This window comes from Lagenorhynchus albirostris, chromosome 3, assembly GCF_949774975.1.
Source record: "Lagenorhynchus albirostris chromosome 3, mLagAlb1.1, whole genome shotgun sequence".
Classification (NCBI taxonomy): domain Eukaryota; kingdom Metazoa; phylum Chordata; class Mammalia; order Artiodactyla; family Delphinidae; genus Lagenorhynchus; species Lagenorhynchus albirostris.
In genome coordinates this window covers 122057717-122082277 of record NC_083097.1, presented here as the reverse complement: position 1 = coordinate 122082277, position 24561 = coordinate 122057717, and the positions used below count along the sequence as shown (strand labels likewise).

General features: G+C 44.8%; 1 pseudogene; it reads right to left on the bottom strand.

Annotated features, from left to right (window-relative positions):
- Positions 1-1862: 1862 nt before the first annotated feature.
- Positions 1863-3201, bottom strand: LOC132518511 (interferon regulatory factor 3-like; annotated as a pseudogene).
- Positions 3202-24561: the final 21360 nt, after the last annotated feature.

The following is a 24561-nucleotide window of genomic DNA, read 5'->3' as shown; positions in this document are numbered from 1 at the left end:
CGATAACCCTAGTATTACCCCAATCTTAATAGATTAAGAGACAGTTTTAGAGAGGTTTATGTTTTGCCCCAACTAGTGCTTGGGGGAACGTCAAGACTTATGCCCAGGCAATCTCTACTCTTAACCTTCAAGTCATCCCATTTGCTACATTTATCATAGAAAAAACAACGCTATTTTTGTGAATTCCTTATTGTAATTTTGATCCGAGATTTTTATTTTTAGTTCCACTCAGTAGAGCCCAAACCTTGGAAACATAAGCAGCCTTCACACAGTAACATCGGGTTAATCTACAAGGAACAGAAATGGAAATAAGCCTGAAACATAAATGGAGAAAATATAGGGGGTATTTTTTTTAGATGAAATGATGAGAAGTGCCGAAAACTAAAGACTAGTCAATATATTTGGATAAAAATTCCTTTTGTTTTTAACAACAAATTGAGAATTCCATAAATATAACCAGAATTATTATCTCATTTTGTTTTCACGCCCAATTTATGACTGTGAAATAACTTGTCAGCTAGAACTCTAAAATATATTTGTCCTGCTGCATCTGCCTTTTCCATTTGCAATATTATCTTTGTGGAAATCATCTATGGGTAGATTAGGAGTATAGGAGTACGGTTATTGAAGAAGAGGGCTCACATGTTGGACAGTTCATCTCTTAAAAAACATTTTTTTTTCGAAGTATAGTTGATTTACAGTGTTGTGTTAATTTCTGCTGTACAGCGAAGTGATTCAGTTACACATGTATACATTCTTTTTCATATTCTTTTCCATTATGGTTTATTACAGGATATTGAATCTAGTTCCCTGTGCTATACAGTAGGACCTTGCTGTTTATCCATTCCATATATAATAGTTTACATCTGCTAATCCCAAACTCCCACTCCATCCCTCCTCCCCCCACCCCCGTCCCCCTGACAACCACAAATCTGTTCTCTATGTCTGTGAGTTGAACAGTTCATCTCTGGTGCCTGTCTCTAAACTCAACTACTCCTTGCTCCTTGCTTGGGGCAAAAAATGGCTTGGATTCTAAACCAACTTCAGTATTTTGGCATTATCTATTGAAATTTTAAATATGTGTTCCCTTTTACTCAGTAATTTCACATTCAGAAGTTTATTCAAGAGAAATGCCCAAATATACAAAGATACATATAAGGGTTTTTACTGTTACCATCTTTGTGATTCATGATAAATATCCATCAGGAAGGGATTGTGTATATATACCATAATGTGGTCATCCAGAGGAATACATAGATAGATACAATACAAAAGAGAAAATTGTAGGCAGTGTTCATAATACTCATACTACAGAAGGGTTTTGAAAGGATAGACATCAATGATTGCAAACTCAAATGCATATGGGGGCCAGACTGGTTTTATGAATGGGTCAGGTAGGTACTGTGACAACCTTGAGAGCACACCCTATGTGAAATCAACTGGTACCACTCAGCTTCAGATAATCATTGCTAATGGGTTGGTGGATTTTTGGATTTTCCAAGAAAAGCTGTAACTTCTCGTGCTACTTTGTGGTAGTCTATTTCCTACTCTGCCGCCTTCAGAGCGCCACAAAAAATATCTCAGTTACATGAACCTTTAGATTTTTATTTTGTGGCAACTAATAGAAATATTTTAAAAAAATATTTTAAACTGGATTTTGTCTTGCGGGCTCACAGTATGTGGGCCATACTCTTAGCAATGGCTCTCTCTGGAGAATCATATTATGGGCCAATTTCCACTCTCTATACGTTGCTTTACGTTTGAGGGGTTTTCGGCCTGTCTCAAGAACCTGTTTCTTGGTTGAGGTGAGGGCTGAGGGCCCTATACCCATGATGAGCAAGGGTTCAGGCCTTCCCAGTGACCTAGAAATCCACCTCCTTGACCAGGTCTTGGAGATAAGCCTTGTACTGGTTCAAGGTGAGGGAGAGTAAGTGGCTGTTGGAAATGTGCAGGTTCAAGGTATGCCCCAGGGAGGAGGTACCCTCTAAATGGGCCATATCTGGCAGGGTGCTGAGGCACATGGGAACAACCTTGACCACCAGGAGCCTTTTGATAGACAGCTGGTCCTGGGACCATGAGTCCCCAGCAAGAGAATTACAGGGTGTAGATGGTGTCTGCTTCCTTCCCTGAAGATAATCAGGTTTGCCACAAAAGGTTCCAGGTGGAACATGCCTCCTTTCTTGCCCTTGGGGGCCTCGCCATTGTGCTGGTGGCCACCATCAGGAAGGCGGTCTAGCCCATGGCCCAGTACCAGTGGCAGTACCCCAGCCTCTGGGCCCATAGCTGCTGCCAAGCTCTCTGCAGAGCTCCCCGCTTCCTCCCCCCACCCCCCTGCAAGGCAGCTCAGCAGAGCCTCATGTAGCCTGTCATACCCTGGGGTCTGACAGTCTTATTGGCTGTCCAAGCAGTGCCCTGTCCCCTGCATCTGGCCCCACCAGCCACAGGCCCCTGGGGCAGAAGACAGTCTGCTGGAAGACTTGGTACCCAGGTAGGAGGTGGTCCCCTTGAACTTCCACTCTGAGCAGTGATAGCAGCAATCTTAAGAGAGAGGGATGAGAGAGTGTAAGGGGCCGTCTCCCCAGCTCCAGCCCCTCCCATGCCACAGCTGGTACTCACCTTCCTCAAGTAAGCTGCCACAGTGGGCTATTGGGAGTGGGAGCGGGGGTCCAAGTTAGGGCAGGGAACAGGGATGTTTAAGGTGGAGCTCAGCAAAAGCTGAGGAGTGTGCTCAGGGTCCACACCCAGGCTCGAGGGCCCCCATCTGGTAATGGGGCCAAGCCCATGTCACTCAGGAACTCCTTCTGGGCGTCAGAGGTACCACATCTGCCACTGGTGTCTGGAGAGGTATCCGGCTCAGGAAAGTCCCCAGCTCCTGAGGTCACAAACTCGTAGATCTAGTGCAGATCCTGGGGGGTCCTTGCTCTGTCCTAGACCAAATGCAATAAAATACTTCCTTCTGGTTTAGGGCAGACCGGAAATTCCTCTTCTGGGTCAGCAGGTTGGGCTTATCCTTCCCAGGGTTTTAGGACCTCTAGCCTTGGCCCAGGCTGGAAGATGCGGAAGTCCTCCCGCTGGGCATCTTGCCGCAAACCATTCTTCAAAGTGATGCAGAGGCACATGCGGCTCTGGTCCAGGCAGGCCACGCCCTAGGGCTGCCCCAGGCCCAGCTGCCACACGGATCCGAGGCTTTAGGGTTCCCATGGTCCAGCATAGAGGCTCGGTGCACGCAGGGTGCTGGGACCTAGGCCTGCTCTTGGACTCCAGGTAGCTCTCGAGCTCACAGCTGCACGTATCCGTCCCCTTCCTGGCAGCTGGGATTTAGAGTGGTGGAGCTTTCTTTTCTATCTACTGCTTTTATGATGAATACAAACACACAAACATACTTACACTGGCCTCATGCTAGAAAGATCTGGACCAAAGTGAGTTTCCAGACCATTTCAGACGGGAGCCAGTTTCAGGATTTTGGCCTAGCTTTGGTTTTGTTACTGATCGCAAGTATCTTGAGTTTGGTGGATACCCCTGGGCTCATCTAGATAATGAGCTCATCTGGATACTGCTTTGGACTAGGGTTTCTGCAGCCTTGAGATACTTCTGGCTGTGTTGGACCGTATGGGTCCTTGGGGTAGAAGCAGCATTTTAAGGAAGGGAACGATCATCTCTCTCAATTTCCATGATGTGCTCAGAGTTTGTGGGAAAATGAATAGCTAAGTGATCATCTTTCATTCATTCATTCACTCTTTCATTCAACAAAGATGCTCTGAGTGCTTACTATGTGTCTGGCCCTTTGTTGGGTCTTGATAGCAGTGAGAGATTTGCATGGAGTTCCCAGCTTTGGAGGTAGCACCAAATAAATAGACTGATGTAAAATCGTGTGAAACGTAGTGTGGTGAGGGTCAGCACATGATGCCCCGGGAGACTCCAGTGGAAGTTAGGGGAGATTTGCCTGAAGAGGTAGCACCTGGGCTGAGTTTGGAGCGATGAGCAGGAGTTAGCCTGGTAAAGAAATGAGGGACTGTTGAGAGATCCACAGGTGTAAAGGCATGAAGGCAGGAGAGGACCTGGGACCTTCTGGGAACAGCCCGTACTCTGTAGAGCCTGAGTACTGAGTTTGTGGCAGGAGATGTCAGGCTTTGGGATGAGCGTGGGCAGCCATCTGATCACAAGCACTTGATAGAGCAGCCTGGGATGCCTGGGCTCCATCCTAAAAGAACGTGAAAGCCAATGACTGGTTTTAAGCTAGGGAGATTTGGGGGCTGTCTTATATATTTATGTCAACAAATATTTTCACCCAGAGTTTTCATTTTGTGTTCCCTTGATTCTATGAACCAAGGGATGTGGGGTGGGAAATACTGTTTTTTTGTTTTTATTAAGTGAAAGGAAACAAGTGTTTAAAAAAAAAACTCTACAAAATAATGAGTGAGAAACTGTAGCTTTAAGTTTTATACCTTCTGTGCTGCTTGACTTTAGATGTTTCATGACATGTCATACATTGCCTGCAAGTTAATTAACCCATCAACTTGGAAGGTTGCTGGTAAATTCCAAACCAGTTTCGAGGGTGTGTATGTATTCTGAGTGGGGAGCTGGTTAAAGACATCCATAACATTATGATAATCCTTGCTGAATATTGCTAGGATTTCAACTAGCAATTCATGCCATTTCTGGCACCATTACCCACAAAAGGCCACGCTTCCCCAGAAAGGTAGATGAATCCTCAATGAATAGGAAGAGAATAAACATGTTTAACTTGGTAATAACTTGACTTCCCTGTCTCACAAGGTGAAAGGGAAAAGTCAGTGGTTTTCGAGAGAGAGAGAAGGGAGGGGAGGAGGAACAGACTGGGTTGACTGGTGACGCTGTGAAAGCCCCACAATTGCTGTCACGGTGGTTTTTCATCCCTGGAGCAGGGTGATGTCATTTGCTGCTGCCTATGCATTCATCTCTGGCTTTCCTGTCTTTTTGCCATGAGGACACATGCATATGCTGAATGTGTAAGTGTGCCCCAGGGAGGCTGTAAGGATTTTAGAGGCAGACTAAGCAGGTTTCAGATTCTCCTCTGCAACTTACTTAGCTGTGAGAGCCTGGGAAAATTGTTTACCCTACCTGATTGGATTTCGGAGTGCCCACCTAGCCTGGGCTTCTGTGACAATTAAATGGGCTGAGATGTTTGTGTATAGCGACTGACACATACCTGATGTTCAATAGATGTTAATTTCTCTCCCGACCCTGGACTAAAGTTACTTTTAATTGGTTTTCATAGGAATAGCCATTTGTCTCCCTGACTCTCTGTCCTGCTTACTTTTCACCAGTAAGGAAACACATGTTCAGAGAAGTGGGAACTTTGGGAGCAGAATGCCTTGTATTCCAATCCTAGTGTTACTACTCGCTTTGGACAGGTGACTCAATATTTTTATTTTATTTTATTTTAAAATTTATTTTAAAGTAATGTGTATTTTGTTGTAGTTTATCTTATGACAGGGCCGAAAGTAAGCTCATCACACGAGATGAATTGTGCCGAAACACAGCAGTAGAGGGCTGCCTGCCGCTCGCTCAGGCAAAACAGCGCCGTCTGTCCTGCTGTGGTAGCTTTTATTAAAGCATTATCTATGTTTACATTTTAAGACTTATTTTCTTAACATTCCAGAAATGCCAAAGCAGCAACATATGCTTCTATGGATTATACAAGCAATAATGGGCTTTCTTGAAAACATGCCGTGCTTCGTCCTTGAGCGCAAAAGCAGCACAAGGTTCCCACCATTATTTTGATTATACTGAAGTAGCACAAGGACATTTCCTTGCGTTCCCACCGTTCTGATTATACTGAGGACATCTCATGGATCAGTGCCCAAAGCACTCAATGCTTATTCACAGGCCCCCGGTTTGCCGGGGTGGCTCAAAGCAATCAGGACTGTTTGCAGTTCTGGCTTATTCGCCAGCCCCCAGTTTGCTGGGGCGGGGGGGCTCATGGGTCACATCTCCTTTCCATGTCCTCGGTTATTCCACTACAGTATTTGTTTTTTTGTTGTTGTTGTTTTAATTAATTCATTAATTTGGTTGCGCTGAGTCTTAGTCGCGGCAGGCAGGCTCCTTAGTTGTGGCATGTGAACTCTTAGTTGTGGCATGCATGTGGGATCTAGTTCCCTGACCAGGGATTGAACCCGGACGCCCTGCATTGGGAGTGCAGAGTCTTATCCACTGCACCACCAGGGAAGTCCCTCAATAATTTCAGAGTTAGTTTTCTTCTCTTTGAAATGGGAACAGTGATGCCCAATACTTCCTGCATCTTCCACGGTCATTGTAAAGACTCAGTGAAGTAAGGAAGGGTTCCCAAACCTCAGAGAATCAGAATCACCCAGACATCTTGTTAAAACAGACCGCTAGACTCCATCCTCAGGGGTTGTGATTCCTGAAGTCTTGGGAGAGGCTGAGAATTTGCATTTCTAACCAATTCCCAGACAGTGCTAGTGTGGTGGTCCCAGGCCATACTTTGACAACAGGGCAGCCTGTCAATACCAGATGGATGTGAGCTACCATCACCTTTTGTATTTTTGGGTAGGGGTCATAAAGTAGTTGCCACCACTTGGCTATTATTCTAATTTGGGGGGCTTATTTTGGCTATGTCAATTAATTGCTTAATTTTGAATTTAAGTAGAACTAATATAAGCAGTGAGGAGAAATAATTTAGTATTCTAGGGGGTTGGAATCTACCTTTGCTGCTGAGGACATCTGTGTGACGCAGACATAGGAAGGAGGGGCCTGGACTGACCAGGCATCAATACAGTTTTATCAGCCTTGACCTCTTGGGACGTGTCTGGATTAAAAAACACATTTCTGGAACATTCTCCTATTGCACAAGACTCTCTACCAGGTGTTAAGGGCACGTTTTAGGGAAATTCTGGAAAATGACAGGGGAGTTCCACAGGCCAGAATTTCTTTTAGTAACTTGTAAAAAAAAAAAAAACAAAAACACCCATCATCCCTAGGGCTTTTAAGTACATAAAGATGGATCTTCCCACTGAGGAAATCACGGGCCCTGACTCTTTTATTTTAGAAGGTGGATGGCAAAGATAAGGGTCATGGTGACACCTCTGTCACTTCATGAGCAGCCTGAATTACAGATCTAAAATTAACAGCTTCTCCCCCAACCACCAACCCAGTACTTAAACTCTCCTTTGTCATTGTTTCTAGAAGCAATCGAGTCCTAAGAAATTCTACCTGAATCTGCAAGCCTTTCAAACACAGCCAAGGTGGGGAATTCAGTGTCACGTTAGCGTTAAGGGTTTAGATTCTGGGGCTTCCCTGGTGGCGCAGTGGTTGAGAGTCCGCCTGCCGATGTAGGGGACATGGGTTCGTGCCCCGGTCTGGGAGGATCCCACATGCCGCAGAGCGGCTGGGCCCGTGAGCCATGGCCGCTGAGCCTGCGTGTCCGGAGCCTGTGCTCCGCAATGGGAGAGGCCGCAACAGTGAGAGGCCTGCGTACCCCCCCCCCCAAAAAAAAGAAAAAAAAAAGAGTTTAGGTTCTGGGGTCAGATGGATGGGGCCCATCTCTCCACTTTCTGGCTTGGAGAGAGTGACCTTAACAGATGACTTTCTAAACTCCCATTTTCTTATCTAAATTGAGGGCAGTAGTAGTACTTATTCCAAAGAGTCTTTGTGAGGGTTATTTAGATAAGTATGTGAGGACTCAATAAATGACAGCTATTGTTACTACCCGGGTGATTTTTAAGAGTTTAGGATTGGGACCAACAGCTGCATGCCCCCCTGAGCTGTCACGTTTACAGAATTATCCAGCAGTGTTCAGTTGGTTTGTGGGGCTAGATTTTCCGTTTTCTCCAATTTGTTTATATGGTTTGGGATTGAAAGAGAAGGGGAAAGAAATGGGGACACAGTGACAGAAGATGGCCTGTGGGGAGTATGACCCTGCCTGACCCAAGGAACTGCGGCTCAGCCCCCGTAAGGCAGGGGTTAGAGCCATAAGCTGAAGGATCTGTTCTCCCCAGGTGGTGCGGGACACTCAGTGGCTCAGAGGCCAAGGTGACAAAATGCAGAGCTGGGGAAAGGGCTTACACGTGGCACCAGGGGTGCAGTGAAAACACAAGGGAACCCGGATCTGTTTTCCTCTCAAAGTTTTGAGGTCCCAAGAGGCAGCATCCTGGGCAGGAAAGCAGTGTTTTCATGGAGGCCACAGCATCCACGGAGATGACAAAGTAATTCCCACAGGGACTTGTGAGTGGGTAGTAGTTATTAATGAAGAACACAAGGGGACTCGTTCCGAAGGTTCTCCTTCTGTGTGCGGGGAAATCCCTAAATGACGGGGGTGGAAGTGACACAGGTGGGAACAGGGGAGGAGTAGGGACTTTCGGGTGATGTAGCTGAAGTCTGCTGCAGAATGCTGGGCACAGGGTAACCATCCAGGATCTGGTCATTATTCCTAGCTGTTTCCTGCCACCTGACCTTGCCCTGTGCCCATGGCCCCGGGCAAGGTCTGCTTGAGTATTGAAGGACATGAGAATTCTCAACCTCTCTTTCCATGGAACCCTTTGGAGAATGCAGAGTAGGGTATTATTAAGTCCATGCTAAGTCAGTTTTCTCTATCACAACCACAAAATATCTACTTTTGAGAGGAAAGAGTAACTTAGGCCTTAGGTACTAGGCAATAGTGACGATCCTGGCCAGCTCCCTAGACTTGGAGGCAGAAGACCTTGTTCAGACCCCAGATTTGTTACCTTTGAGCGTTGAGGCCATAGGCTCATTATTTAACTTCCTCGTCTGTACAGTGGGGACAAAACTGCCTGCCCGACCACCAGATAATAAATGCAAAATGTTTTGTAAACTGTAAAGTTCTGTTTAAGGAAAGTGGTTTTGGTTTGACTGATGATGACAGCTCCTAGGGCTACTGGCATTCGACCAAGTGATGGTGCCTTATTCCAAAATGAAGACTCATGAGGGAACTCAGGCGTGGAGACAGGTGAGGGATGGGGAGGTGTTTGGGGAGATCCCTGGGTGTTCACTACCTACTCCTGAGGCTGGTCTGTGGGACACGAACCCAGTAATCTCATCAGGAGGTATCAATTACTGGGGCAATGCTGAGGCTGCGACAGCTGCCCCTCCTGTCGCCTCTGCCGTGGTCATGTATCCCTGTCTACCTTCTAGACTGTGCACTTCTAGATCACGGACCATGTTCTCTTCTCTTCATTGTCCAGCCCCTGGCACAGGGCCTGCCACTCAGTGGCGGTTCGTCCCATCAGGGTTTATGGAATGATGTAGTGAGTGAGTGACTGAGAGGGTGTGTTTCCTTTTTTTGGATCACGGTTCTTGTCTGTATTCTGCAGACTTTCATTCTTACGCTGCTTCTCTTTCTGAAATGCCCTTAAAGTAATCCACAGCTCTGGGGAGACTGGAACATGGAAACACAAATTCATGGGTTGAAGAAACAGGAAAAGCTGAGGAAGAACAATAAGAATTGCTTTCCTTTCTGAGCTCTTTGTGCCTTGGGGATCAACTCTGGGGGAGAAAGGAGACTTGGGAATTGGTCGCTGGTGGTGGGTGCGTGGGTGGGGCAGCAGGCATCTTCTGTGGAGAATTCACCTGTCTTGACACAATAATGCTGTTCTGTAACTTGAAGGAGATGTGGGCTCTGAAGACTTCTGGCCCTGGAAATAGGGGCTTTTTCAAAAAGAACCGGGAACTGACAAAATAAATCTGGAAATGGCTCCTATTGTTGTTAGGGTTGAAACAGGTGTCTTGTGAGTTTCCTGCATGCTGCTATGATTGTAAACCAGGGAACATCTTGATTTTATGTTGGTTTCCCTTGTTGCTCCCAAAACCTCTTACGGATCTTAACAACAGTGACATCAATGTGGACAGTGCCCTTTCTCTAAGGGCTTGCTCTACACCACCCTGTTTTATTTCTCACAACAACTCTGTAAGATTAGTGACAACCATGACCCCATTTTACAGATGAGGAAATGGAGGCTCAGAGAGGTTAAGTGATTTCCCCAAGGTCACACAGCCAGTCAACTTAATTTGAACCATGTTTGAATCCCAGCCTGAAAGCTACATCCATTCCCTCCTCCACCCCCTGAACTGCCTTCTTTGAAAAGTGTAAGGTTGAGTTTATTGATGAGGTTGTACAGACTTGCCTCTGAAGTATTTTCTAGGTAGTTCAAATAAAGCCCTTCAAGATACAGACTGTGTGTGTTTCCCCGACAAGAAATCCTCCCCGTCCCAACACCTCCCTTCAAGGGTTTTTTTTATAGACAGCGCCCCCTCCCACCCCCAGGGTTCAGCCTGGGGGAGAAAATGAGACAAGAAAACAAGGAAATAAAAGAAAACAAAAGACCCCAAGGCCTGTAACCAGTCATGAATGAAACATGCTTCCCCAGCCTCACAGAATGTCAGTCAGATTCTCTTTGTGCTCAAAGCTCTGGTTTCGCAGAGCATCAGTTTCCCCTAATAATAAGCTTTTTTATCCTTCATCTGATGATGCGGCCTGGTCTTGAGGGTTCTTATCATGTCTATTGCTCATCCAGGATGACAGACACACGCACAGAGAGTTTGTCACTTCCCTTCATTTCTTTTCCTTTCCCGTCACACGTGATTTCCGCCCCAGTGCAAGCAGGGGTCTGAGCAGCATCCCGCCTTTTCCTCCGCCCCCCGCCTCCCTCCCGCACAGCTCTTTGAGTTCCCATGAGTAAGCTCGTCTTTCTCCACCCCTCCACAGCGACTTGTCAGCTGGGTGTGCCCCTGGGGGCCCGGTATTTCCGACAGGATGTATATCTGAGCTAACACGTGTCATGTATGAACTTTGTTCCAGGCACATGCTGAGAGCTTTGAACGGATTATCTCATTTGCTACTTACATCATCCCAAGGAGGAGGGTCCTGGCGGTAAACCCACTGTACAGATGCGGAAACTGAGGCACAAGATGTCCGAGGACACATAGCCCTCTAGTGTCTAGAGTCTAGAGCCTATCTTCTTAACCAGCAGGACTCACCAGCTTAGGTTTTGTTCTGGAAACTTCCTTGTGCAACATCGGAGAGCCTTGAGAGTATCTCTGGTTTTTGAAGTTCTCAGCCCACAGGGCCCTAGAGCAGTGGTCCCCAACCTTTTTGGCACCAGGGACCGGTTTCATGGAAGACAGTTTTTCCACGGACAGGTTGAGGGGGGCCGGGGGTGTGGTTCATGTGGTAATGCGAGCAATGAGGAGCGCAGGGGAGCCGCAGATGAAGCTTCGCTCGCTCTCCCGCCCGCTTGCCTCTCACCTCCTGCTGTGCGGCCCGGTTCCTAACAGGCTGCAGACCAGTATCTGTCCATGGCCTGGGGGTTGGGGACCCCTGCCCTAGAGAATTAAGGTGGACAGTAACCTCGGAAAGGTCAAGTCAAGCAGTAACAATGACTAGAGGGGTTTACAGACCATCCACAGACTGTTTAAGATAACCAAAACCTGACCATTCTCTCCCTGTAAGGAGAGCGCAGGAATGGTGGTGGCAATGGCCCCCTGCACCTGTCTCTGTCTGTCACCTCCTGCAAGATCTCCTCCCCATCATTTGCACCTTCCCCACACTTCTGTCATTACAGCCATCTATGGATAGGTAGGGTGACCTTAAGGACAGCAGTTCTTAAGGTTTCAGGGGGGTCAAGATCACTTAGGGAGCTTATCTAAAATCTGGATTCTGGAAATTCTGATTCAGGAGGCCTGGGAGAGGGACCTAGAATTTTCATTTTTCCAAGCACCTCTGGTGATCCTGATGCAAGAAGTCTCCAACCCGCTATTTAAAAGTAACCACTGCTTCTGGGACAATAGCATTAGGACAAGGAAGCAAAATGCAATGGAGGTCAGCTGCCTCGAGCAATCTCTCACAAGTGCCCGAGAGCATGACTGTAATCCCGGGACCCCAGCATCACTTGGTTGTCCTGCTCTCTGCTCTTCACCCTTCACCTCTGTTGCTGGGGAGGATGCAGCTGAGGAGCTGTTCATCTTTATCTGCTGTGCTTATTGTAGGAGCTCAATAATATTTATTATTATTCTTCTTAACTAGGATCAAGATTTTTATCTTCTGGTCTAATATCTCCTACCAAGGGATTCTCTAACCCATTTAGAGACCAACTTTGACTGCCCATTTTGACCAACTGAAATGATCAGGAAAAAGTAGGGAAGAGATCCTGCACTAGAGACAGGTTATAAAGACAGCTGCATGTTTAGGTGTAGACACAGCTGAAGGTGCCCCCCAGCTTGGTTCCCTCTTTAAGTTGTGCTGGAGGCTTCACCTCCCACAGGAGGCCTTTTTCCGAAGAGGAGTGGCTACCCGTCCCATCCCAGATATAATCTGCGGGGCACTCCCATTGCTATGCTCAGTTTACAGCCAATCCGTCAATGTTAAGTGGCATGTAATCATTTGCTCTCTCAGGTTAGTAATAAACCTCTGAACATGTCATTCTGCAATAAGTTATTTCATTTTCTTTGATCCACAGCGTGCTTCTAAAACCAGAGCTTTTCTGATGCCCACAAAGGCTGTAGACTCTACGAGGACAGGAAACACAAGGATCTTGAGAGAGCCGTGTAGTGCCTGACACACAGAAGGTGTGCCATAAATGTTTGTTGATTAAGTGACTGTAATTCTGTGAATCCACAATTTTTTGAGGAGCGGTTGTCTCCAGATGAGACTCTGTGGGCTGGACCAGAATAAGTCCATGTAAAGTTGCACTCTTCTCAGACAAAAATGCAAAACTTTAGGGCAGTGTATTAAGTTTTTCATAAAGCTAAATTTAAAAGACTGTCTATTCTGAGACTATGTTCTTCCTAATTTGGGTGTGTTAAAATTACCTCTATTCCATGAGGTGATAGCAAGAGACGTGACCATATTGACTTAACTGACTCCACGCCCCCCTCTTTTGGGTAGGCTCCTGCATTTCTTGCCTAGAAGACTGAAGTAGCCTCCAGAAGTAGCCTGCCTGAGCCCACTTCCCCCCTTTTATCTGTCAAGACTTTCAGTTACAATCCAGACAAGGGGATTCTAGCTGACCTGGGTATTTCCTCAAAGACAGAAAGACTATTTAAAAGAAGGTAGGCCTAAAGGCATTGTGCTATCCTCAGCTGGATCCTGGAAGAGAAAAAGGACATTAGTGGAAAGACTGGTAAAATCCAGATGAAGTTTGTAGTTTAGTTAATGGTAATCTATCATTGTTAGTGTCTTCGTCGTGCTGACTACACCGTGGTTATGTAAGACGTTAGCGGTAGGAGAAACCGGGTGAAGGGTATAGGAAATCTCTGTGCTATTTTTGTAGCTTTTCCACGAATCTAAAATTATTCCAAAATAAATAATAAAAAAATAAATTTAAAAAAATGCCGACAGTCCATGTGCTCAAAAATCCATTTGATCAAAGTTACCTTTTGAATATGTAAATCAGAGCATATCAGTATGTTTCTTAAAGTCTTTCAGTGACTTCCCATTGCCCTGGGGATCAAATCCCACACCTATACCAGGACCTCGGGAACCAGCCCTGCTGTATCTCCCACCTCATGTCTGGTCTGTCCACTCTGCCTTTGATTACTCCAGTCACAGTGGCCTTCCTGCAGTTTCCTGACGAGGCCATGCTTGTTGCCTCCTTAGGCCTCTGCACCAGAGGGTTCTGTCTAGAACCCTCTTCCACCAGATGTTCGCATGGCTGACTCTGGACACTTAGGGCTCTTTTCCAGCACTTTTGCTGCCCACCCACTCTAGCGTAGCTTCTCTGCTGGTCACTGTCCTTCACTTCACTCTGCTTTGTGGTCTTCAAAACACCTAACACCATCTATCAAATTACTTAAATGATTTCTTTCCTTGGTGTTTGTTTGTTTATTGTCTCCCCCTCCCCTTTGGATGTCAGGTCCGTGAGGACTGGGGTTTACTGTTCATCCCTGGATCCTCAGCACCTAGAGTAGCGTCTGGCACATACTAGGGGCTCTCTAATTATTTGCTGAAGGAACGAAAGCAGGGACATTTCATCCAGGAAGGCTCCCTGACCGCTGCTCAGGGATAAGATTCCCCGCCTCTGGTCCCACGGCCTCCTGCATTTCTCTCTTCTACAGCCTTTGCCCAACTGGGTTGTAACTGCCTGTTGGCCCTCTGTCTCCTTCACTAGGCCCTGAGCTCTGGTGGGTAGAATGATGTGATCCACCTTTGCACTTTTAGAACTTGCCCACACCTGGGACAGAGGGGCATTCAACAGCAGTGGAACTCATTAGGGCCTCTGGCTTGGACACTTGCTGGCTAACTTGGGGAGTCTGAGGTGAACCCTATTTTAGACAAGACCAGTCACTGACCACTTCATTCATCTTTGGACCGTCACTGCCTAGCATTAGAATGGGTTATATGGGTTTCCAAACCCTGCCTTGTAATGACTGAGTAACCTTGGGCAGGAAATGTAACCTCCCAGAGCCCTGCTCTCCTCATCCACAGGACGGGGATGTAGATGTTGATGGACATGTGCATGCCCACATGTACACACACACACACACTTCACATAGCTGATCTTCTTACCCTTTCAATCTCACTTTAAATCTTATCTGCTTTATCTAAAGTAGGTCCCTTGGCCTCAGCCATAGCACTTATCACAGTTTATAATGAAGTGATTCACATATGTTTTGTGTCATCTCCACCATCAGAGTGCAGGTAGGTGGTGTAATTAATTGGCATCACTGTATCCCAGATGTTGCAACAGCAGATAGTATAGAGTTGCTATATTATTATGCCATTATTTATACTTATATTTTTTTTATGGACAGTGGGGAGTTATTGAAAAGAAGGAAAAAGAAAATCTCTGGGCAACAAGGTCCTCTTTGCTTGGTTACTGGAGAGGGTAATTTAGATTCACAAAGTCAAGTCGTAGTCTGGGGGTGCCGGCCAAGAGAAATTATTTCCCAAGAAGAGGTGTTGTGTGTTCTACTGATTGTCAATTTATGACCGGCCCCCGAGTTTGAAAAGATAAAGTTTCTTGGATACCTCTTCCCCTCAAGCCTGCTCATGTAGTTTCAATTTATTTTAGTAGTGAATTCAGTTGGCATTTTCTCTGGAACCCTGTTATTAAAACAAACTTGACAGAGACCGTGCTTGCAAATACAACAGCCTAGGAACGAAATGAACTCCGATGTACTATATGAGTCCCAATATTGGTTCAGCCACGGCATGACACTTAGAATGTGTGAGAGCGACGGGAATCTCATTAATCCTCACAATTTAGCACCAGCCTTAGGAAGAGGAGAAAAACACATCTGATCGAACTGTCCTGTTAGTCTTATAAATGTGTTTGAGGGAGGTATTAATGGGGGGCAGTAAAGGGAGCAGGAATATTTATCCCCATTCCTTGGTCATTTGCTGGTGGATCTAAGACAGAAGACTAACTGAGAAGGATTTATAGAAGTAAAATGAGGCTGCCTTCCAAAGGCTCAGATAAGTGGAGAGAACGTCAGTCATTCATCTTTCATTTATTGAGCATCTGCTATGTGCTGGGTGCTATTCGAGGCCATGTGGATCGAGTGTGAAGAAGCCAGTCGAAGTCCCTGCCCCCAAGGAGCTTACATTCTGGTGGGAAGAGGTAGACAACAACCAAATGAGCAAGTTAATCAGTAACTTTAGTAAAGAAAATAAAACAGGGTCACGTTATAGGCTGGTACTCGGATGGGGGTGGTAGGGACTGTTTAAGGTTGACGGTCAGAAAAGGCTTCTCTGAACATGTGACATGGAATGAAAAGCAGATGTTTGGGCGGAGGCAGCTGCTCGGAGATGGAAGTTCCTAGCAGCTCAGCTGAGGAACAGAACAGAGAAGCCGTGAAATGAGCTCAACATCAGGGAGAAAACCAAAAGGTCTCTCGCCACGTACTAAAATACAAATAATGAACAATTTCACATTCTTTATTACTTACTAGTGATACTTATTACTTACCAGCAGTGTGACCTTAGACAAGGTATTCATCACTCTAATTTGACAGCCATAACATAGCAGTAGTAATGACTACACACCTCCTGGCCGTGTTATGAGACTTACATGTGATGGTAATAAGTATTGATAATTATTGAGTGCTTATTATGTGCCGGGCACTGTGCTAAGCGTTTCATTTACCAAAGCTCATTTAATCTTGTTGCTAACCTTCTTGATAAGGTTAGAAGCTAATATTATGTTCCTCATTTTGCAGATGAGGAAACTGAGTACAGAGAGGGTGAGCAACTTGCTCCAAGTCACCCAGCCAGTGAGTGACAGGGTGGGGATTTGAATCCAGGCACTCTTCGTCCGCAGTCCTCAGCCTTACCCCCTGTATCTTCCAGATTTAGCAGCCTTAGAACAGCACCCATCAGATACCTCGCCCAGTGCCGGCAGTGATGACTCTCAATGCTCCTAGTTCTGTCATTACTACGCGCATTTTCTTCCACTTCGCAGCAACCGTGAGCGATCTTAGAACCTGCATTTTAGAATGTGACATTCAGAAGTCAGTGATTTGCCATCAGGTTGGAAGCCAGATCTGATTCCCAATGCACCGGTCTTTTCCCCATGGCACAACCCCCTGGAGTTTTTGCTTATTATACTTAAGCATATTTTGAAAGGAACCCTCAGAAATACACACTGAATTTGCTTCAGTAGATCCAGCTGTTTGTGAAACAATAGTTTCAATTTTCTTCCTTAATACTGCTTCTATTAATATTTAAAAGATCCCTCCATATTCATTGTTCCTATTTTGAGCTAAAAAAATCCCCCAAGCGTTTCAGTATTCATCAGCTGATGAAAGCCACCGCGATTCTGAATCGACCCCCACTCTGCCACCTGTCACCCAGACGTTGCTCTCGGTGCCTGTATTGCTCCTGCTTGTGTAGAGCCCAGGAATTCCAGGTCTCCTTGAGACTTCTCAGGTAGGAAACACTGTTCCCAGTGAGTTTGTTTTTGTTTTTTGCACATGGTCATTCCTATGTTCTTGGATCTCTAGAGCTGAACTTTCACCTTGAAAAACTTAAGAAAAAAAAAGTCTTCTTGGATAGGACTGTTAGAATATAGAAGATCCTCTGAGACCAGAGGAAAGCATGTTTGAGCTCACTGCCTGGCCAGGCAATTACAGTTACAAGGGGAGCAGGTGCAGTGACAGAGGAAAAGTAAGGCAGCCGGAGTAGCTTTCCCTTGATCTTTCTCTGAGGTGGGTGCAGGTGTGTCACTCCAGTCCAGATGTTTTCTCTGGAGTCGAGACTCTAATATTTGACCACCTACTCCGTGTCTCCACTTAGAAGTCTAAGAGGCAACTCAAGTTTAACAAGGTAACAACAAATGCCTGACCTTCACCCTCACGCTTGTTCCTCTCTTGGGCTTCCCCACATCTGTTAACAGCAACTCTATCCTTTGAGGAGCTTGAGGGAAAATGTTGGCGTCTCCCCAACACTTTTCTTTCCCTGACAGGACCCATGTCCGATTCATCAGCAACACCTGTTGGCCTTCACTTTCAGACTAGATTCAGATTCTGACCATGTCTCACCACCTTCATGGCTGTCACCATGGACCGAGCCACCATCCTCTCTTTCCTGATTTCCACGGTCTCCTAACTGGCCTTGCGCTTTCACTCGTGCCCTTTTTCATACACAGTGTGGCAGCCAGAGTGATCCTTTGAAATCTGCGCGAGTGCATACCCCTCCTCTGCTCAAAAGTCTCTAATGCTTTCCTGTCCTCAGAACAAAAGTTAAATCCTCAGAATGGCCTATTAAGCCCTCCAGGGTGCCCCTCCCCCATTATTGTTCTAATCTCATTTGATCTAGCCTGCTTGTCCACTCTAGAATGTAAGTTCCTTGAGGGCAGGAATATTTGTCTGTTTTTTCACACTATTTCCAATGCCTAGAATAGTGCCTGGCACAGAGTAGGCACTTAAACACATTTCTTAAGTGAATGGATGACTGTTAAGGGATTCACATAGTGCCTGACTGTATGAAGTCCGGAATCATTTCATTACAAAAAGAAAACCAATTCAAATGGAATATGATTGGATCACTTCCAATGGGATAGAAATTCAGGGGTGCATTACTTTCAGGGCAGCTCTATCCAGGAACTCAAATGAAGCCAATAGTCACTTGCTTCCTTTGCCTATTGTCTCTTTTTCTTCCCTGTTAGCCTCATTCTCAGGCAGGCTTTCTTGGTCACCATAAACTTCAGCCTTACATAGCACTACGTTAGCAATACCAGTGGGGAAAAAACAAACACGTCTTTCCCAACACTTCTAGCCAAAGTCCTAGGAGACAATCTCATTGACCTAGCTTGAATCAGACACCTCTCCCTGAACCAGCCACTGGGATGAGATGTTCCCATTGGTCAAGTCGAATCACCTGCGCATCCCTGGAGTAGAATGAGAGAGTAGGGGTACCAGGCCCCCCGCCATCCGTAGACTGAGACAGACGGAGGGCTGCTTCTGTAAAGGGAAGTATAGGTTCATCCCTCATTATTACCAGACTGATCTTTGCAAAACATGGTTCTGATCTTGTCATTATTATGCTCCAGGATCCTCACTGACTCCCTATTGAAATAAATGCGAAAATCCTTTGGGCTGGTATTCAAGGCTCCTCATAATGTGGTCCCAATCTATTCCTCTGGTTTTGTCTCACCATTCCCTCCCATCTTCCCTTTACTGCAGAAGCACTGGACTCTGCTATCCTTGGGACACCATTTATTCACTTACTTATATCTATCTATCTTTTTCTCATGAAGCACCTACTGTATGCCTCCCAGCCTTTGTCCTTTTGGTGACCGCTCTCCAGAATGCCTTTTGCCTTTCCATGTATATAAAAGCCAACACATTCTTTATGGCCTAGGTTGAGTACCATATTTTCTAAGATGTCCTCATTCTTCTCCCCTCCACCCATCATGCAGCTCAGAATGATTTATTCCCTCCATCTCTCGTCATAGAAAAATTTATTCCTCTCCTGAGGCAGCATTTTTTTTTAGCCTTAGGTTAATGTTTTATATACATATATATATATGGGTTTGGCCAAAAAGTTCCTTTGTTTTGTTTTTTTAACATCTTTATTGGAGTATAATTGCTTTACAATGGTGTGTTAGTTTCTGCTTTATAACAAAGTGAATCAGTTATACATATACATATGTTCCCATATCTCTTCCCTCTTGCGTCTCCCTCCCTCCCACCCTCCTTCGGTTTTTAAAGTTAAAAATAAAAGACACATTTTTCATTTTCACCAAGAATTTCATTGAACAAAGTATTCACCTTCTGCCATTTTTCAGGCAACTTCATCATTCCATCTTCCCAAAACTTTTTATCTTTTTGAGCAAAGAACTGTTCCAGGTACCTTTTACAGTCTTCCAAGGAGTTGAAATTTTTTCCATTGAGAGAATTTTGTAAAGACCGAAATGAATGGAAATCCAAAGGTGCAATATCTGGTGACCACGGCAGATGAATCAGAACTTCCCAGCCAAGCTGTAACAGTTTCTGCCTGGTCATCAAAGAAATATGTGGTCTTGTGTTATCCTGATGGAAGATTATGCATTTTCTGTTGACTAATTCCGGACGCTTTTTGTAGAGTGCTGCTTTCATTTGGTAACTGGGAGCAGTACTTGTTGGAAATAATCGTTTGGTTTTCCAGGAGCTCATGGTAAAGGACTCCCTTCCAATCCCACCATGTACACAACATCACCTTCTTTGGATGAAGACCAGCCTTGAGTGTGGTTGGTGGTGGTTCATGTCGCTTGCCCCACGATCACTTCCATTCCACATTATTGTACAGTATCCATTTTCATCACCTGTCACAATTTGTTTTAAAAAAAGGAATGTTTTCGTTACATTTAAGTAGAGAATTGCATGCAGAAATACGGTCAAGAAGGGTTTTTTTGCTTAACTTACGTGGAACCCAAACACCAAACCGATTAACACAACCAAGCTGGTGCAAATGATTTCAGTGCTTGATTTGGATATTTTGAGTATGTCAGCTATCTCCAGTGTGGTATAAAGTTGATTGTTTTCAATTAATGTCTTAATTTGATCACTATCAACTTTCAGCTGGTCTACCTGACCTTGGAGCATCGTCCAGGGAGAAATCTCCAGCAGGAAACTTCACAAACCACTTTTGACACATTCGATCAGTCACAGCACCTTCTCCATAAACTGCGCAAATCTTTTTTTGCATTTCAGTTCAGTTTTTTCCTTTCTTGAAATAATAAAGCATAATATGCTGAAAATGTTGCTTTTTTTCTTCCATCTTCGATATTAAAATGGTTACACAAAAATTCACCAATTTCGATGTTTTTTTCAAATGCACGCTGATATGACAGCTGTCACAATACAATCTAACAAAATTGTTTCGAATGAAGTTAAGGACAACTAAGCGCTACTGGAGCCATCTTTCAGAAAAAAACAAACGAACTTTTGGCCAATCCAATATATATATATACATATATGTGTGTGTGTGTGTGTGTGTGTGTGTATGTACCTGTTTCCCCTATTGGACTCTAAATTCTTTGAGGGCTTGGACATCTCCTGCCACTATACAACCAGCCAGTTATAATAGTATTGTACACATAGTAGATATCTAAGAAGTGTTTGTGAAATGAATCAATTACAAACTGAAGTGACTTAAACTTTCAGTTTCTCCTGCTTTATCATCACCTTTATCATCATCATTTATGTTATGTTTATTTGTATAGGACATCTTATTTGTATAGCATGTTGGGATTTTTTAAATGTTTTGGGGTTTTTCATCTTATTTACTTTCTATAATGGTATTCTGAATTGAATATTATCTCTTATCTTATGAAGAAACTGAATCTCAGGTCAGGTAACTTTTTGGCTGCACAGTGGTAAGGACAAGAATTGAATTTAAATCTTTGACTCTGTAGTAGTCATAACTCTTTTGGCAACAAGTGAGAGCAACTCAAGTCAGCTTAAGTACAATAGGAAATTTATTGGTTAATTGATGGCCCCCAAAGAACCATGCTTTTTGGTACTCACACTTGTGTAGGGCCGGCCATCCCTCAGTGACTCTGAGCTTGGACATGTGACGTGTTTTGACTGATGGGATTTTAGCAAGCGTGATGTAAACAGAGGCTTGATAAATTGCTGGCAAATTGGGACTTGCCTACTTTGAATGCTCCTTCTTGGAACCCAACTGACATGCCCTAAAAAACCCAAGCCACATGGCGAGACCATGGGGTAGAAGAAGCAGGATGCTCTCGTCACCAGCCCCAGCTGAGCCTTCAGCAGCCACTCAGCACCAATAGCCAGCATGAGTGAGCCTACTGGGTGCAGTGAGTGTCCCAGATGGTCCAGCCCAGGCCAGCCTCCAGCTGACTGCAATTCCAGCCAGAGAACCTTGAGGGAGAGTAAAATGGTTGTCACTTAAAGCCATTAAGTTTCAGGACAGTTTGGTCTTCAGCAATAGGTAACAGAAGCATCAGGCAAGCGACTGATTTATTCCAAGTTCACCTGCCCAGCCCTGAACCAGTCACCGTGGCCATGGTGGTGGGGTCTTGTACCTCCTTGAGGACCGTATGGATCAGGGGAAGAGAGCCTCACAGAAGGTCTGGGAAACTGTGCAGAAGAGACAACAAATGTAGGTCCTGGAACCTGGTAGAGACTGCAGAAAGCCAGCATAGCTCCTAGGGGAACCGGTGGAGGTCCTTCATATCCCGGAATCGTAGATTCAGAGTTAACAAGTTCAAGTCCAGTTCTTTCATTTTACAGATACTGTAATTAAGGCCCAGTTCTAGGGTCAAGATCTACCAGTCATCAGGCCAGAAGCCCAGTATCCCAGTTCCTCCTCTGGGTCTTTTTCTGTCACCCCAGGTTTCCTCAGTGGTAATGGTTGGCGGGGGTGGGGTAGAGGTGGGGTGAGTATGTGTGTTTCTGAGAATCTGACATGGGGTAGATTGGAGGGGCCTTGGGCTGGGGGTTTAGGGGGAGTGATGTAATCCTCCCAGAGCCCTGTGTGCTCCCAGTGCCCCTCTGGCCAGAGACCCATGTTCGCACATGAATCGGCTGCCTGGATTTGGAGTGAGTCAGACCCAGCTCAGCTCCAGTCACCCCTGCTCCGCAGCCTTTACCAACAGAGCTGATCGTTAAGCCAGGCAGTCCAGGACACATCTCTGAAGTGCTCTAAAATTTTCATAGGGAGGAAGCATTTACAGACAACATTTGGGACCTCAGGCTTCTCGTAATGCCCTGTTTGATGTGAATTTGTGGCTCTTTAGACAATTTAAGATCAATTTTTGTGAAATTTCCCAGAACGTTTTGTTTCCTCAGGCAAAAAATGGCTTTTGCTGCATGAACAGCAGTTGAGCGTCTGCTCCAGAGGAAGACAATCAATTGTGGCCTCTGACAAATCAATAAATATAGATAGGAGGCAAGATTCTTCGTGTTCACTGCATCCATAATTCTCTTCCTTCCCATCACCACTGGAGACAGAGTTGTAGGATGTTCATTCTGAGAGATAATTTAGAGTTTCTTTGGTTTACTGATGATTTCAGAGATGGGAAAACAGGCTCAGAGAGGGCTAAGGGCTTGTTCCAGTTACACAGCAATGCTATGGATCGAGTTGGGACTAGACTCTCAGCTTCTGAGTCTGAGGCAAATCCTCCTTCCACAGCCCTGAAATCTTTTGGTGACTTTGGTGACAGCTCTGACACAGGATAGAGAGTTGGTCATGAAGAAGGGAGATAGGGAGGATGCTGCGTTTCCAAGGAAACTGATTTGTAGCAGGGGGACCACAGGGAGTGGAGAGAATGATCTAGATTTCTCCAGTAGAGACTCTGGACTTCAATGTCTGTCTTTAGCCACAAATAGGACACTTGGATATAAAATCTTTAAGAGGTTTTTATACTCACAAGTCCCCATAGAGAATTAGCCACGCTATGTTTTGTTTTCTCTGGGTCCTGACCCACTTCTCTAAGGTTTAGAGGGGTTAAACTGTTTACTCAAGATCATACAGTCAGAAAGAGCTGATTCCGTAGGCTGTGTCCTTTGCATTACCCTGTACTGCCTTTTAGGGGGGCAGGCATAGTCCTTACTGTAAATGGAATTGAAGGTATTTTGTCCCAAGGAAAAATAATCACAGGGTAATGTAGAAGTTTATTTATATTAAATACTGCACAGTGCAGATGGCTGAGGATGTGAGCTTCAGGGCCAGGTTTAAGCCCAAGGTCCATCAGTTATGTGTGTTCGACCTTTGGGGTGCATTTTTCCCCTGCAAGATCTTATTTTACTTCTTATGTATACAATGGACGTAAACATTTATTTCATAGTGTTGTCATGAGGGTAAAAATGAGAAAATGCTGGTCCATCACTTAACACTGTGCCTGGCACTCAAGTGCTCAGAAATGTTAGCTGTTATGTGATTTTATCATGCACGATATTAATTGGGGAATGGGATGATGCAAGAAGAGAAAATGTAAAAGAGAAAAGATGACCTTTTCTTCGTGCTTAATTTGGCTTCACGCACCAATTCCTTTGCATGTCCTGAGAACACGTCTCTCCTCCCTGGTGTATTAGAGTAGATCAGCTCGTTTCAAAGGTGAGAGATGAGTGAAACTGTTCACTGGGAAACCCAGCTGGATGTGCATAAAGGTACATGTAAGAGGATAACCTTTGCAATATCATTTATAATAGAGAAAACCTAGAAATAACCTAAGTGTTAGCTTATAAAGAACAGGTTACATCAGCTATGGTACATCACAGTTAATGCAGTTCAGTACGTCCATGTGCTTAGGATAAATCACCTTTGATTCCTTTTTTCTCCCTCTCACTCCCCACGTGAATACCGTCAGTAAATCCTGTTGACTCTACCTTCAAAATATATGCAGAATCTGACCAGTTCTCATTACCTGCTACCACCCTGATCTTAACCCACTGTCATCTCTCATAGATTTTTGCAGTCACCTTCGACCTAATCTTTCTTCTTCCACTTTTGCCCTTTCCAGCTGCTGTAGCATGCTCGCTGTTTCTTGAACCTATTAGTTACCTTCCTACCTCAGGACCTTTGCACAGGCTGTTCCTGCTGCCTGGAAAACTCTTTCCCACAATGTCCTCATAGCTCTCTTTCTCATCTACTCAAGCCTGCTTCCCAGTAAGGCCTGCTCTATCCACCCTGTTTTTAGTTGCAATCCACCCCACTCTGAGTTTAGTATTCCCAATCTCCTTTATCCTATTCTGTATTTTCCATAGCAGTTATCACTTTTTCATGTGCATATATTATTAACTTATTTATTAAGTGTATTGCCTCTTTCTCTCCACTGGAATTTAAGCTCCATGAAGGCAAGTGTTTTTGCCTTTTTTTTTTTTTTTGCTTTTGTTGTTTACTGTTACATCCTCAGCACCTAGAATAGTTTCAAGCGTGTAGTAGATACTTAATAAACATTTGTTGAAGAATGAATGAATTCTTTACAATGAGTTAGTATGGAATCATAAAACCAATGAGGGGGATCTATCTGTATTGACATGGAAAGATCTCCAAGATATATTTTTAAATTAAATAAATCAAGTTGTAAAGCTATTAATATATATACATTTAAACATAAATGAAATTATAATGTATATCTATATACATATGTATCTATGTAT